Here is a 14,332-nt window from a genome sequence, read left to right as displayed (position 1 = left end):
TTTTTAAAAAAGTTACAACATGTTAAACAATATGGATCAGTCAATTCAAAATGTAAATATTTTGAGAAAAAAATTGTAAACCAAAGTATTAAAAACAGTTGTTAATATAGAATACATGGAGAATTAAACTGGTGAAATAGAGAAGGATAAGAAAGGCCAGTATGGAATAAACATGAAAAAAAAAACCCACTACTGTTTGAAAGTGATTTCAAAACACCAAGATCTGCAAGAACTCTTGAGGGGTAATCCTATTTATTTAAAGTACCAAAAATCGATCTAAAAATGATGCAAATGAATGTTATCTATTAAACAGAAGCAGACTCACAGACATAGAGAACAGACTTGTGGTTTAAGTGGAGTGGGTGAGGGATGGATTGAGAATCTGAGATTAGCAGATGCAAGCTATTATACAGAGAATGGATAAGCAAAGACCTACTGTATAGCACAGGGAACTATATTCAATATCCTGTGATAAACCATAATGGAAAACAATATAAAAAAGGATGTGTATGTGTGTGTATATATACATGGAAAACTGAATCACTTTCTGTACAGCAGAAATTAGCACAACATTGAAAATCAATTATGCTTCAATTTAAAAATGAATTTTTTTAAAAAAGTAGCAGAAATGGAAAACTAAATAAAACTAGTTGTTTCCTTGGATAAACTTGAGTCTATTATTCATTAAACCAACAAATATAATCTGTGGCATGTGATGGATGGAGCAGAGTGAGGCAGAGTAAAATCTAAAAAAGTAATATTAAGAAAAGTTTGGTTAACACTTCTAGATTTATTTGCAATTTTGTAGCTCTTGTGCTTACAACAAGAAAAACCTGGGCAAACAGAAAATCAGTGATTCCCCTATAGTCCATGGAGAACTGATGTTTCAAGGAAAACCATCAACCCACAAAATAAACTATCACCCACATCTGAACAGACAGGCACCTCCAGAGGGACAGAACAACTAAGATCTGCTACCTGGAATAGAAGCCACTGGAGGTATAATTTAGTAGGAACATTTAAATGGCAATTTTGATGAACTGCTGGGAACTGAGAAAGTGTTAGCACGAGAGTAAGTAACTGCTGGGCTTCCCTTGTAGCTCAGTTGGTAAACAATCTGCCTGCAGTGCAGGAGAGCCAGGGTCGATCCCTAAGTTGGGAAGATCGCTTGGAGAAGGAAATGGTGACCCACTCCAATATCCTTGCCTGGAAAATCTCATGGACATAGGAGACTGGTGGTCTGCAGTCCATGGGGTTGCAAAGAGTCGGGCATAACTGAGCAACTAACACTTACTTATTTAAATAACTCCTTGGGGGTTGCAAGTAAAATAACTTAGTTTTCATGGACTTTACTTCTAGGGACATGATTTTCCTGATGTAGATATGAAGAAGACATTCTTGTGGCTCTATTAGGGGGAGAGGAAAAATAACCATTGTGAGATATTTGCAGAGCCTTCTCCAGAACAAAAGCCAATACCCTTTTGGAAAAGACTGCAAGCATTATATCAATCATGCTTTCTTCTCTGTCCTTCTCTACCTTTCTGTTTCACTTAAGGAGGGAGGAACCTAGTTCATAGCATCAGTGACTGACGTATTACAGAATGATAATCTTCCATACCACCACACCTCCAGGAGTCCAGTATAATAAATAAGGATGGGGTGCAGCTAGAAAAAAAAAAAAAAGCTGTAAGATTCATACTCTGAGAAGCACTTAGGAAAGCCCAAAGTCAAGAGAGGAGACATAAACAAGGACACTGGAGAAATCTGAAGTCTCTTGCATACTTATAACTATATAAAACTCTAAACATAGCCCAGCTGTAGCCATTTAACATAAATGTCCACACTAAAACCTTATCCATGTCAATTTTGAGAAACTTTATAAAATATGTTCACTTTCAACAACAATAAAAAAATTATAAGGCTGCAAAAGAGTAATAAATACAGTCTGTAGAGAAAAAAACATTAGAACTATACTGAGATATGAGCAGGCAATAGGATTACCAGTGAGGGAATTTAAAATAGCTATAAGCAAAGGACTTTAATGGATAACAACACACAAACCACATATAAAAACAGATGCAAGCAGAAATATAGAAATATATAGAAACTCCAAGACAGACTAAAAAAAGTGTAGAAAATTTAAAAACTAACAGAATGTGATGGACCTAATAGTAAACTTGATGCAGCTGAAGGAGAAATCAGTGAGCGACATAAAGATATAAAGATAATCAATAAAGATTTCCCACCTTAAATATAAAGAGGAAAAAATGAAAACAAAATAAACTGAATATAAAACTACAAAAGTCATAACATATAGGTATTCGGAATATCAGAAGGAAAATGGATGGATTTAGAAGGATGCTTGAAGCAAAAATGGTCAAGAATTTTCCAAAATCAGTTATAGATACCAACTACAGATCCAGAGAACTCTAAGAACCAGAAGCAAGAAAACTACAGAGAAAGACTAGAAAACCTCATACACATTTAGGCTAATCTTATTCAAATGGCTGAAAAGCAATAGAAAAAAAAAAAAGAAAGTTCTGAAAGGCAAAAGAAAAAAAAGTCAACCTTACCAGTAAAGAATAGGAATTATAGGACAATTCCAACAGAAATCATGCGTGCAAGAGAAGAGTGGAGTGAAATATTTAAAGTGTTAAAAGAGTGGGGATTGGTGGCCAAGATGGCAAAGCAGGAAGATCATGACCTCAACTTCCTGCATAGACCCATCATAATTAAAAGTACTTAGAGAACAACTATCAGTGAAAAAGACCTGAAGAATAGTGCAAAAGATTTTCCACAACAAAAAAAATATAAAGAAGGAATCACAAAGAGGCAAGTAGGAGGAGCTGAGACTTCAAAACCTACACTATCGAGTAGGGAACCCATGAACAGGAGGATGTTTGTCATTGCAGGGTTTTCCCCAAGAAATGAGGGGTCCAAACCCCACATCCAGCTCCCCAGGTCCAGCAATGGGAAAGCAGGCTCCAGAACACCAGGCTTTGAGGACCAGCAAGGCTTGCAGATAGGAGAGCCAGAAGGGTGTAGTTAACAGAGACTCTACTCTTAAAGGGCACACACACAATCATACATGCTCTAGGACCCAGGGAAGAAGCAGGTCAATTGAAAGAAACCTGGGTCAGACCCACATACTGTTTTTAGAGGGCCTCCTAGAGAGATGTGATGTCACTGGGATCCCCCCTTGTGGACACAGATGCTGGTTACAGACATTTGGGGAGTCTGTCCCATCAGGAGGACACTGGTGCTGGCAAGAGCCATTTGGACATCCTCCCTTTAGACTCTTAGGCTGGGACCTGGCTCCACTCACCAGCTGGTATGATTGATTGGAAACAACCCAATCCACTGTTACTAGCAGCAACAATGCTTTTGCATATTTCTTTATAATACTTAAAAGTCTAGATTTCTGTGTTTATCAAGTCAATTTCCAGTCAATTTTGGAGCAACCTGTACAAAGAGAAACTACCTACTTTAGCTATTTCATTTTGCAAACCTGTCTACATTTTTTATTCTTCACATCATACAAGCAGCTAGCATAGTGAGATCACATAGTAGGTGCTCAATATAGAATGTATGTTGAATTATTTAATGTACAAATAAATGTACATGTTTGGGCCTTAGATTTGTCTCTTCAAGTAAACTAGGAAACGCTTAACTTTTCTCTGCATCAGTCTTTCCAATCATTATTTGAAGCTAAGTGTTTTTCATAATCTTTTCTAAATGTTAAATGTCCCTACTGTCTTCCACTGTGTTCCACAAAATGATTCACTTTGTATACTTTCTACTGAATGAGTTTTGATTTTTCATTTCCTTCTTAACATACTTCAATGTCAATTGCCAATCCAAATCTTTCATCTTTCATTCCCATATTGACATCTCAGGTTTATTTTGCAAACAAGCTTTCTCATTCAAATATTAATAACTCTGTCTGAGAGTTGTGTGTTTCTGATGTTCTGATTACCCAACCACTCATCTCTAGGAAGTTTCTACACTGTTATGTTTTTCCATGTCATGTATGACTAAGATATGATCAGTGGAGAATTGGAGATTAGTCTAAAACTTGGCTGTCTAACATAGTAGCTAGTAGGTACATATGATCATAGATACTTAAAATGTGGCTGGTGTGAATCAAGATATACTGATAAGTGTAAAATACACTCTGAATTTCAAAGAATTATTTAAAAACATAAACTATCAATAATTTTATGTTGATTACACATTAAAGAAAAATATCTTAGATATATTGGTTAAATAAAATATATTATTAAAATTAATTTCATCTATTACTATTAATTTTTTAAATATGTTGATTAGAACATTTTAAATTACATATATGGCTTGCCTTTGTCGCTCACATTTTATTTCTGTTTGACAACACTGGTTCAAAGCCATGTCACTGTCCAGCAAGTTACGGAAAACTAGAACTTAAATTCTCTGACTTAAGGTCCATGTTGACTAGCTCTGTATATCATGACTTGAGAAGAAACCCAATTCAAGACAATCGAATGATCTCAATCTTTATCGCATAGGTTTTATAGTGCAGTCACCATATTCTGCCTTTAATAATTTGACAAATTGACTTCCTTATGATGAAGGACAGCAGCAGGCATACATTGGAAATGTTTTATTACTTGGGATTCTGCAGGTAAGATCTGCATATATGTAGCTTTCATTGATCCTCATTTAGGACCTGTGCTAAGAAATCCCCCTTAGACAGACTGAACAAAAAATCAAGTCCTTAGTGGCACTCTCACTTTTAAACCTTAGTACAATGGCATGTGATACATTAAAGTTAATTTGTCACTTCATGGAAAGTCACCCTGAAGCAAGGTTTTGATAATAGGCTTTCTTTAGATCATTTCCCAGGCACATTTTGCAACATTCAAATGAAATAAAGGTATGATTTGTTCCTCCTTTCTACTGGATTCAGTCTAGCAGCTGATAGAAGTTTATTTTTATCTTGCCATTGGAGGTAGGCCCTGGGGCTGCTGAATAATTAAGGAACATGTTTCTGATAGTTCCTCAATAACAAGATATTAGTTAATAATAGAAACAAAGTTAAGTTTTCTGCTCAGAAGAGTAGTAACTTTTTATCATGCAAAACTGGCAATTCTATTTGCACTTTCCTCCTCTAAATCTGCAAAGCCCTTGACACCCCAGCAACAGTATGAAAACCCATAGGTTTCTTGTTACATAAGTGATGTTGATCTAACAGTTCAACAAAATCTCTAAATAGAAATCACAATTAGTTTTTTTGTCTTCCTTTGGAAAATAATTTGTTAATTTATAGTCATGTAAGTATTGACACTTTATGAAGGGATCTTAGAAACTTTATGCATTGTACCAAGACTTTAGGAAAAAACGTCTTTTAATTACTTATATTATGTCCCACTTTTAATTGTTTGTGGCTGGTCTGAACATTTTAGTCTGTGACGAAGAAACTTTTAGTTCCTGGTCTGCAGTGTGAAGCAACAGTCATGGTAGGATTAAAAAATGCATCACTGATCTGCAATCTTCTCAAAGAGTGGTAGCTCGAAAAAGCTCCTTGGTGTACATGTAATGCAACTACACAAAGCTGGCTAGCTTAGTGCACTATCTCTAAAGTTACCACTAAGGGAAAAAAAATGGACTCAAGGTTTCAGAGTTATATGGCTTGACTAGATATTGTCAAAAGGGCATACTTGTCAATATACATACAATGGCATTTGTTTTCTTTACTACTAACTAGCCCTCTTTTCTCACATTTCTCATTTTGAAGTTCACGACAGAAAACATTTTAACTAACTTGTTCCACTGTACAGCTAATTAAATGATCATGCCTAACTTCAACTTACCCTCTATGATTCTAATATAGAGTCATATCTATGATCTTCAAGGCAACTATGAATTTTTGAAATCATAAACTTGTTTAGTTACCTAATTTCTATCTCCTCTAGACTCTAGGTTTCAAGAGGTAAGTGTTTTATTTTTTCCCTGTGTTTCATCTCCAACATCTAGCACAGTGTCTATAATATAAAGGAGACACCATAACTGCTTGATGAAAATTGTTGGATCTACATGTATGTATGTGAGAGTTGCATCCATAAGAAGACTGAGCACCAACGAATTGATGCTTTCAAACTGTGGTGTTGGAGAAGACTGCTGAGAGTCCCTTGGACTGCAAGGAGATCCAACCAGTCAATCCTAAAAGAAATCAACCCTGAACAATCATTGGAAAGATTGATGCTGAACCTGAAACTCCAGTACTTTGGTCAACTGTTGCAAAGAGTCTACTCATTGGAAAAGATCCTGATGCTGGGAAGGATAGAAGGCAGGAGAAGAAGGAGGTGACAGAGGATGAGTTGTTTGGATGGTATCACTGACTCAATGGATATGAGTTTGTGCAATCTCTGGGAGATGGTGAAGGACAGGGAAGCGTGGTATGGTGCAGCCCATGGTGTTGCAAACAGTTGGATATGACTTAATGGCTGAACAACAAAAAATTGGATCTACAAGAGAAACCCTGTTACAGCTGGAAAAGTGACTGATGATACAATATGCTGATCAAGAAAGACCAAGAAAAGGTCTACTTGAGCAACAGAAGTCTGGTGAACTAGAAGGTAGAATTTCAAAGGAAGAGCTTATGACTGGATAAACTGAGGAGGAGTTCTTCTAGTTGGGTCACTGAAGGGCACTGTCAACAAAGTGTAACATTAAATATATAACACCTTGATGTATAGTAGAAGTACTTATAATTTATATTAATCATTTATCCCACTGTTTTCTGGACCAGCTCAGATTATTCATAGTTCTTTATTGTCCATATTTTGCACATTATGTCTGTATGTTTGCAGTACCATTCTATTAGCAAAGGTTGCTTCTTTTTGTTAAAGCACTTATGTGCTGACTTCTAAAAAATATTGCATCTTCAAATCATTCCAACACATTGTAAGTACTATGCCTTTATCATAACATTAACTTAAATATCCATTTATCCTCGAGATCTCTTTTGATATGTACATTTGCTTGCACTGACAGCTCCATTTCTACTCAGGTTTGAGGAGTAAGGGAGTGCCAGAGAGAGGAAATTTCTAATGTCTTTTAATACAAATACTCTCTTACAAAATAGAAACAGACTTACAGACTTAGAAAACAAACTTATGATCACCAAAGGAGAAAGGTAAGGGCTAAAGATAAACTGGGATCTAGGGACTGACATATATACACTACTATATTTAAAATTGATAACATACAGAGAACTCTGCTCAATATTTTGTAATTACCTAAATAGGAAAGAATCTGAAAAAGAATAGACACATGTATATATATGTATAACTGAATCACTTTGCTATACATCTAAAACCAACACATTTAAATCAACTATAGTCCAATATAGAGATTCCCAGGCGGCACTGTGGTAAAAAAAAATCTACCCGCCAATGCAAGAGATGCAGGAGACACAGGTTCTATCTCTGGGTTGGGAAGATCCCCTGGGGAAGGAAATGGCAACCCACTTCAGTATTCTTGCCAGAAAAACCCCATGGATAGATGAACCTGGCAGGTTATAGTCCATGGGTTTACAAGAGTCAGACACGACTGAGTACACCCACACATAGGCCAATACAAAATAAAAATTAAAAAGTGAAATACTCTCTTACGCAAATCATGAATGAAGTCAAAGCTGAAGAGCAACAGAGGCCATCATTTATCCTCACCGTCTTTCTCCAATAAACACCAGTTGTGTGTGTGCTCAGTTGTGTCTAACTCTCCGTGACCCCATGGAATGAGCCTACCAGCTTTCTCCGTCCATGGTATTTTCCAGGCAAAAATACTGGGTTGCCATTCCCTTCTCCAGGGGATCTTCCCAGTCCAGGGACTGAAATACTGTCTTCTGCAATAGCAGGCAGATTCTTTATCACTGAACCAGAAGGGAAGCCCTATAAGTCCCAGTAAATACACACAAATGTAAACAACAATGCTGTTAATTATTTGTAGCTGTTAAGATGCAAAACAGTTAGGACACCAGTCCAGGAACCAAGTTTTTCTGGGCTTCAAATTCCAGGGATAGGCAATCTGAATTAAAATGAAATTCTTCCTAAAAAGATTGTATAAAAGTGTAACATATATATGGCCAAGCAACTAAGAAAGAAAATGAATACTTTAAATGCTAGGGAAAAAAAGAGCAACAAGCATGGGGATTCTTTTATGTCTTGTGAATGTCTGTATTTAGAGCGGACATATTTAAATGTTTAATTATGCATCAGTGTGTGTGTGCGTTAGTTGCTCTGTCACGTACAACTCTTTGGGAGACCATGGACTGTAGTCCGTCAGGCTCCTCTGTGGAATTCTCCAGACAATAATACTGGAGAGAGTAGCCATGCCCTTCTCCAGGGGATCTTCCTGACCTGGGGACTGAACCCAGGTCTCTTGCATTTCAGGCATATTCTTCACTATCTGAGCCACCAGAGAAGCCTGTGCAGCAACATACTCAGGCTCCGATGTCAGTGTCCATACAGTGATTTGAAAGGAAACGTTTAATTGCATGGTTAGAAGAGACAATAAAATTGTGCTTTAAAGCATTATATACCCCTAGTGAAAGTAACTTTCCAGAAAAGCAACAAGGAAGCTGCTCTGGACATCTTCCACTTCCCCCAGAGATCCGTCTTGATCCTTCTTCACCCTGTCTGTTCCAGAACCCGGACCCATGGGAACCATATCAGCTGGATTATTTGCCTCCTGGATTGTGGATTTTCACTGATGGAAGGTACAAGCAAGAGAATGAAGGGATGGAAGGGAGATGTGGATAGCTATTTCCCTAGCTTCTTATTTTCAGTTTTGCCACAATGAAGTGCTTCCTCACCTAAGGTCAGGAGGTCATCCACAACAGTTTTATCAGTCTGAAGTTTCTAATGAATGGGTCTGCCTTTTCATGTCTTCAAACTTAGCATCAGGTACTAAGCCTTTGCATTACCGTCCCTGGGGTATTATATACTTCGGGCTTCTTAACAGCTTGTCTACATCTCTAACAGTACTTTATTAACTCCTCTTAAATATTCCAGTATTAATGGACCATATATTATCTGCTAGGATCCTGGATGATAGGAAAACTAAAAGAAATGTACCTTTCTCCTTGTATTTACAAGAGGAAGAATACTTTTTTTCAAAGTTATATACAAAAAGCTTCTAGTTCAAGTTTAGTTTACTTATATGTTAGAGGAATAATAGAATTTAAATAGTAACATGAAAATTGCTCCAAGCCAAGTATAGCAATGGCTAATTTGACAAAACAAAAAGTTGAAAATTGCTGTGAAAGACATGTCCATAACACAAAGACATAATTTTCCCAGAAGTGTCAGGATTTTGATCCTCACTGAATATGAGCTCATAATTTAAAACTGAAGAAATAATATGAAGAAAACATAAAGAAATAATCCATCATGAATGAATCAAGAGACATATCAGAACATAATTAGTATGTCAAAAACAAACACAATACAATAACCTGAAATAATTAATTGAACTAATGTACTACATTGCCTTTCTTTGGGATTGGAATGAAAACTGACCTTTTCCAGTCCTGTGGCCATTGCTGAGTTTTCCAAATTTGCTGGCATATTGAGTGCAGCACTTTCACAGCATCATCTTTCAGGATTTGAAATAGCTCAGTTGGAATTCCATCACCTCCACTAGCTTTGTTCATAGTGATGCTTTCTAAGGCCCGCTTGACTTCACATTCCAGGATGTCTGGCTCTAGGTGAGTGATCACACCATCGTGATTATCTGGGTCGTGAACATCTTTTTTCTATAGTTCTTCTGTGTATTCTTGCCACCTCGTCTTAATATCTTCTGCTTCTGCTAGGTCAGACCATTTCTGTCCTTTATTGAGCCCATCTTTGCATGAAATGTTCCCTTGGTATCTCTAATTTTCTTGAAGAAATCTCTAGTCTTTCCCATTCTGTTGTTTTCCTCTATTTCTGTGCATTGATCACTGAGGAAGGCTTTCTTATCTCTCCTTGCTATTCTTTGGAAGCCTGCATTCAGATGCTTATATCTTTCCTTTTCTCCTTGGCTTTTCGCCTCTCTTCTTTTCACAGCTATTTGTAAGGCCTCCTGAGACAGCCATTTTGCTGTTTTGCACTTCTTTTCCATGGGGATGGTCTCGATCCCTGTCTCCTGTACCATGTCGCAAACCACCGTCCTTAGTTCATCAGGCACTCTATCAGATCTAGTCCCTTAAATCTATTTCTCACTTCCACTGTATAATTATAAGGGATTGGATTTAAGTCATAACTGAATGGTCTAATGGTTTTCCTTAAACTACCACACAGTTGCACTCATCTCACACATTAGTAAAGTAATGCTCAAAATTCTCCAAGCCAGGCTTCAGCAATACGTGAACTGTGAACTTCCAGATGTACAAGCTGCTTTTAGAAAAGGCAGAGGAACCAGAGATCTAATTGCCAACATCTGCTGGATCATGGAAAAAGCAAGAGAGTTGCAGAAAAACATCTTTTTCTACTTTATTGACTATGCCAAAGCCTTTGACTTTGTGGATCACAATAATCTGTGGACAATTCTGAAAGAGATGGGAATACCAGACCAGCTGACCTGCCTCTTGAGAAACCTATATGCAGGTCAGGAAGCAACTGGACATGGAACAACAGATTGGCTCCAAATAGGAAAAGGAGTATGCCAAGGCTATATATTGTCACCCTGCTTATTTAACATATATTCAGAGTACATCATGAGAAACACGGGGCTGGAAGAAGCACAAGCTGGAATCAAGATTGCCAAGAGAAATATCAATAACCTCAGATATGGGACACAGTGAGAAGGAACTAAAAAGCCTCTTGATGAAAGAGAAAGAGGAGAGTGAAAAAGTTGGCTTAAAGCTCAACATTCATAAAATGAAAATCATGGCATATGGTCCCATCACTTCATGGGAGATAGATGGGGAAACAATGGAAACAGTGACAGACTTTATATTTGGGGCTCCAAAATCACTGCAGATGGTGACTGCAGCCATGAAATTAAAAGACGCTTACTCCTTGGAAGAAAAGCTGTGGCCAACCTAGATAGCACATTCAAAAGTAGAGACATTACTTTGCCAACAAAGGTCCTTCTAGTCAAGGCTATGGTTTTTCCAGTGGTCATGTATGGATGTGAGAGTTGGACTGTGAAGAAAGCTGAGCATCGAAGAATTGATGCTTTTGAACTGTGGTGTTGGAGAAGACTCTTGAGAGTCCCTTGGACTGCAAGGAGATCCAACCAGTCCATTCTGAAGGAGATCAGCCCTGGGATTTCTTTGGACGGAATGATGCTAAAGTTGAAACTCCAGTACTTTGGCCACCTCATGAGAAGAGTTGACTCATTGGAAAAGATCCTGATGCTGGGAGGGATTGAGGGCAGGAGGAGAAGGTGACAACGGAGGGTGAGATGGCTGGATGGCATCACTGACTTGATGGACGTGAATCTGAGCAAACTTCGGGAGTTGATGATGGACAAGGAGGCCTGGCCTGCTGCCATTCATGTGGTAACAAAGATTCAGACCCGACTGAGCGACTGAACTGAATTGAACTGAATATATCACAATGAGCAAACACAAAGAGAATACTATAAAACTAGTATTTAACAACTCATCCAATTAGAAAGAGAATTAAATTTAAAGTAAATATGCGGAAATTAGCCCCCAATGCCATTCTAAGATATTAATAACTTTAGGTATGAAGATGACACCATGTTTATGGCAGAAAGCAAAGAATTAAAGAGCCTCTTGATAAAAGTGAAAGAGGAGAGTGGAAAAAGTTGGCTTAAAACTCAACAGTTAGAAAGCTAAGATCATGGCATCTGGTCCAATCACTTCATGGGAAATACATGGGGAAATAATGGAAACAGTGACAGACTTTATATTTTAGGCTCTAAAATCACTGCAGATGGTGACTGTCCCCATGAAATTAAAAGACACTTGCTCCTTGGAAGAAAAGCTGTGACCAACCTAGATAGCATATTCAAAAGCAGAGACATTACTTTGCCAACAAAGGTCCATCTAGTCAAAGCTATGGATTTTCTAGTAGTCATATATGGATGTGAGAGTTGGACTATAAGGAAAGCTGAGCACCGAAGAATTGATGCTTTTGAACTGTGCTGTTGGAGAAGACTCTTGAGAGTCCCTTGGACTGCAAGGAGATCCAACAAGCCCATTCTGAAGGAGATCAGTTCTGAATATTCACTGGAAGGACTGATGCTGAAGCTGAAACTCTAGTACTTTGGCCACCTGATGCCAAGGATTGACTCATTTGAAAAGATCCTGGTGCTAGGAAAGATTGAAGGCAGGAAGAGGTGAGGACAACAGAGAATGAAATGGTTGGATGGCATCACCAACTCAATGGACATGAGTTTGAGTAAACATTAGGAGTTGGCAATGGACCGGGAGACCCGATATCCTGTAGTCCATGGGGGTCACAAAGTGTAGGACACGACTGAGTGACTGAATTGAACTGAATTGAGAAAGTGTGAGAAACGAGCCAGGGCCTCTGGGAGGCAGAGTGTCTGGGGGAAAATGGTACAAACTTACCAAGAACTGCAAGTTTGGCAAGAAAGGAAGAAAAGAGAGCAAGAGGTGAAAATTAATGAATCTACTGCAAAAACAAAGATAAAAATTGAACTGAACTGAACTGAAAGCAAGCGAGCCATCGGAAATAAGCTAAAAGATATGGAAGGCAACATGTGATTTTCAACTTTAATCTAAAATAAATCTTATAATAAAAAGGTAATATTTCATATTATTCCATATTAAAAGCAATATTTAACAAAACAATATCAGGATTCTTCATGATTAATTCAAGACCTAAATATGAAACTGCATACATTGTTTAAAAATAAAAAGTCAAAAAAAAAAGAAAGGAAAAATAAAAAGAAAATTAAAAAAGAAAAAGAGGGATGTTATATCTCCCCATAAAGCACAGCAAGTATGTTACTATTTCAACAGTTCTAATGTTCTCCATAGATAATGGGGAAAATATCTGAAATGCTGAGGGAAATATATCCAATAAACTATCAATCGTGAATGAGAATGATTCTTTGGAAAACAAAGCCTGATAGCTTGTTTCTTAAACCTATACTGAGTTACTAAAAGATCTGTAAGTACTGGAAAAAATTTACATCCAAAATTATGATATGTGTTCATTCACTAAGTCATGTCCGACTCTTTGCAGCCCCATGTACTGTAGCCCAACAGGCTCATCTGTCCATGGGATTCTCCAGGCAAGAATACTGGAGTGGGTTGCCATTTCCTTCTCCAGGGGATCTTCCCTGACCAAAGGTCAAAGCAGCTGTCTTGTGTCTCCTGCATCTGTAGGCGGATTCTTTACCAACAGCACCACCTGGGAAGCCCAAATCATGATAAATGCAAGAAATATTCTGAGAAACTGTTAAATGAGTTACTTTGAGTGAACATTTCTTTTTTTTTATTTCTTTCTCTAATAGGACATTTTTTCATCTACTCTGAAATATCCAGTTTATAAGCATTCAGTGCAGTGATTTTATGCAATGGCATTTGCTTCATAGCTCAGTCAGTAAAGAATCTGCAGGAGACCTAGGTTCGATTCCTGGGTAGGGAAGATCCCCTGGAGAAAGAAATGGCAACCCACTCCAGCATTCTTGCCTGGAAAATTGCATGGACAGAGGACTCTGGAAGGCTACAGTTCTTGGGGTTGCAAGAGTCAGACACGACTTAGCGACTAAAGAGAGAAAGAGAGATAGTGAAAAAATGAATAGGTTTTGTTTTAATTGTGAGAATAGTTCTCCATTGAGGAAAAAAGTAAAATCATGAATACCATGCTCTATGATATCTATGCCATGTGCTAGTGCAGGAACGTTAATAACCATTTTGCAATATTTACTACATGAAAGTGAAAGTCGCTCAGTCATGTCCAATTCTTTGCCACCCCAGGGAGAATTCCATGGAATTCTCTAGGCCAGAATACTGGAGTGGGTAGCCTTTCCCTTCTCCAGGGGATCTTCCCAACCCAGGGATCAAACCCAGGTCTTCCACACTATAGGCAGATTTTTTTTTACCAGCTGAGCCACAAGGGAAACTCAAAAATACCGGAATGGGTAGCCTATCCCTTCTCCAGTGGATCTTCCTGACCCAGGAATCAAACCCGGGTCTCCTGCATTGCAGGTGAATTCTCCACCAACTGAGTTATCAGGGAAGTCCCCATTTATTACATACATGTGTGCAAAGTCCCTACAGTCATGTCTGACTCTTTGCAACCCTATGGACTGTAGCCTGCCAAGCTTCTCTGTCCTGGGATTCTCCCTGCAAGAATACCAGAGT

General features: G+C 38.0%; 1 pseudogene; it reads left to right on the top strand.

The window, feature by feature from the left end:
* Positions 1-8,801, top strand: part of LOC105611871 (uncharacterized) — a 61,530-nt pseudogene extending 52,729 nt beyond the window's left edge.
* The last annotated feature ends 5,531 nt before the right edge of the window (positions 8,802-14,332 follow it).

Source organism: Ovis aries, chromosome 2, assembly GCF_016772045.2.
Source record: "Ovis aries strain OAR_USU_Benz2616 breed Rambouillet chromosome 2, ARS-UI_Ramb_v3.0, whole genome shotgun sequence".
In the NCBI taxonomy this organism is placed as follows: Eukaryota; Metazoa; Chordata; class Mammalia; order Artiodactyla; family Bovidae; genus Ovis; species Ovis aries.
The sequence above is the reverse complement of the archived record's forward strand: the minus strand, read 5'-3'. Positions and strand labels throughout refer to the sequence as shown.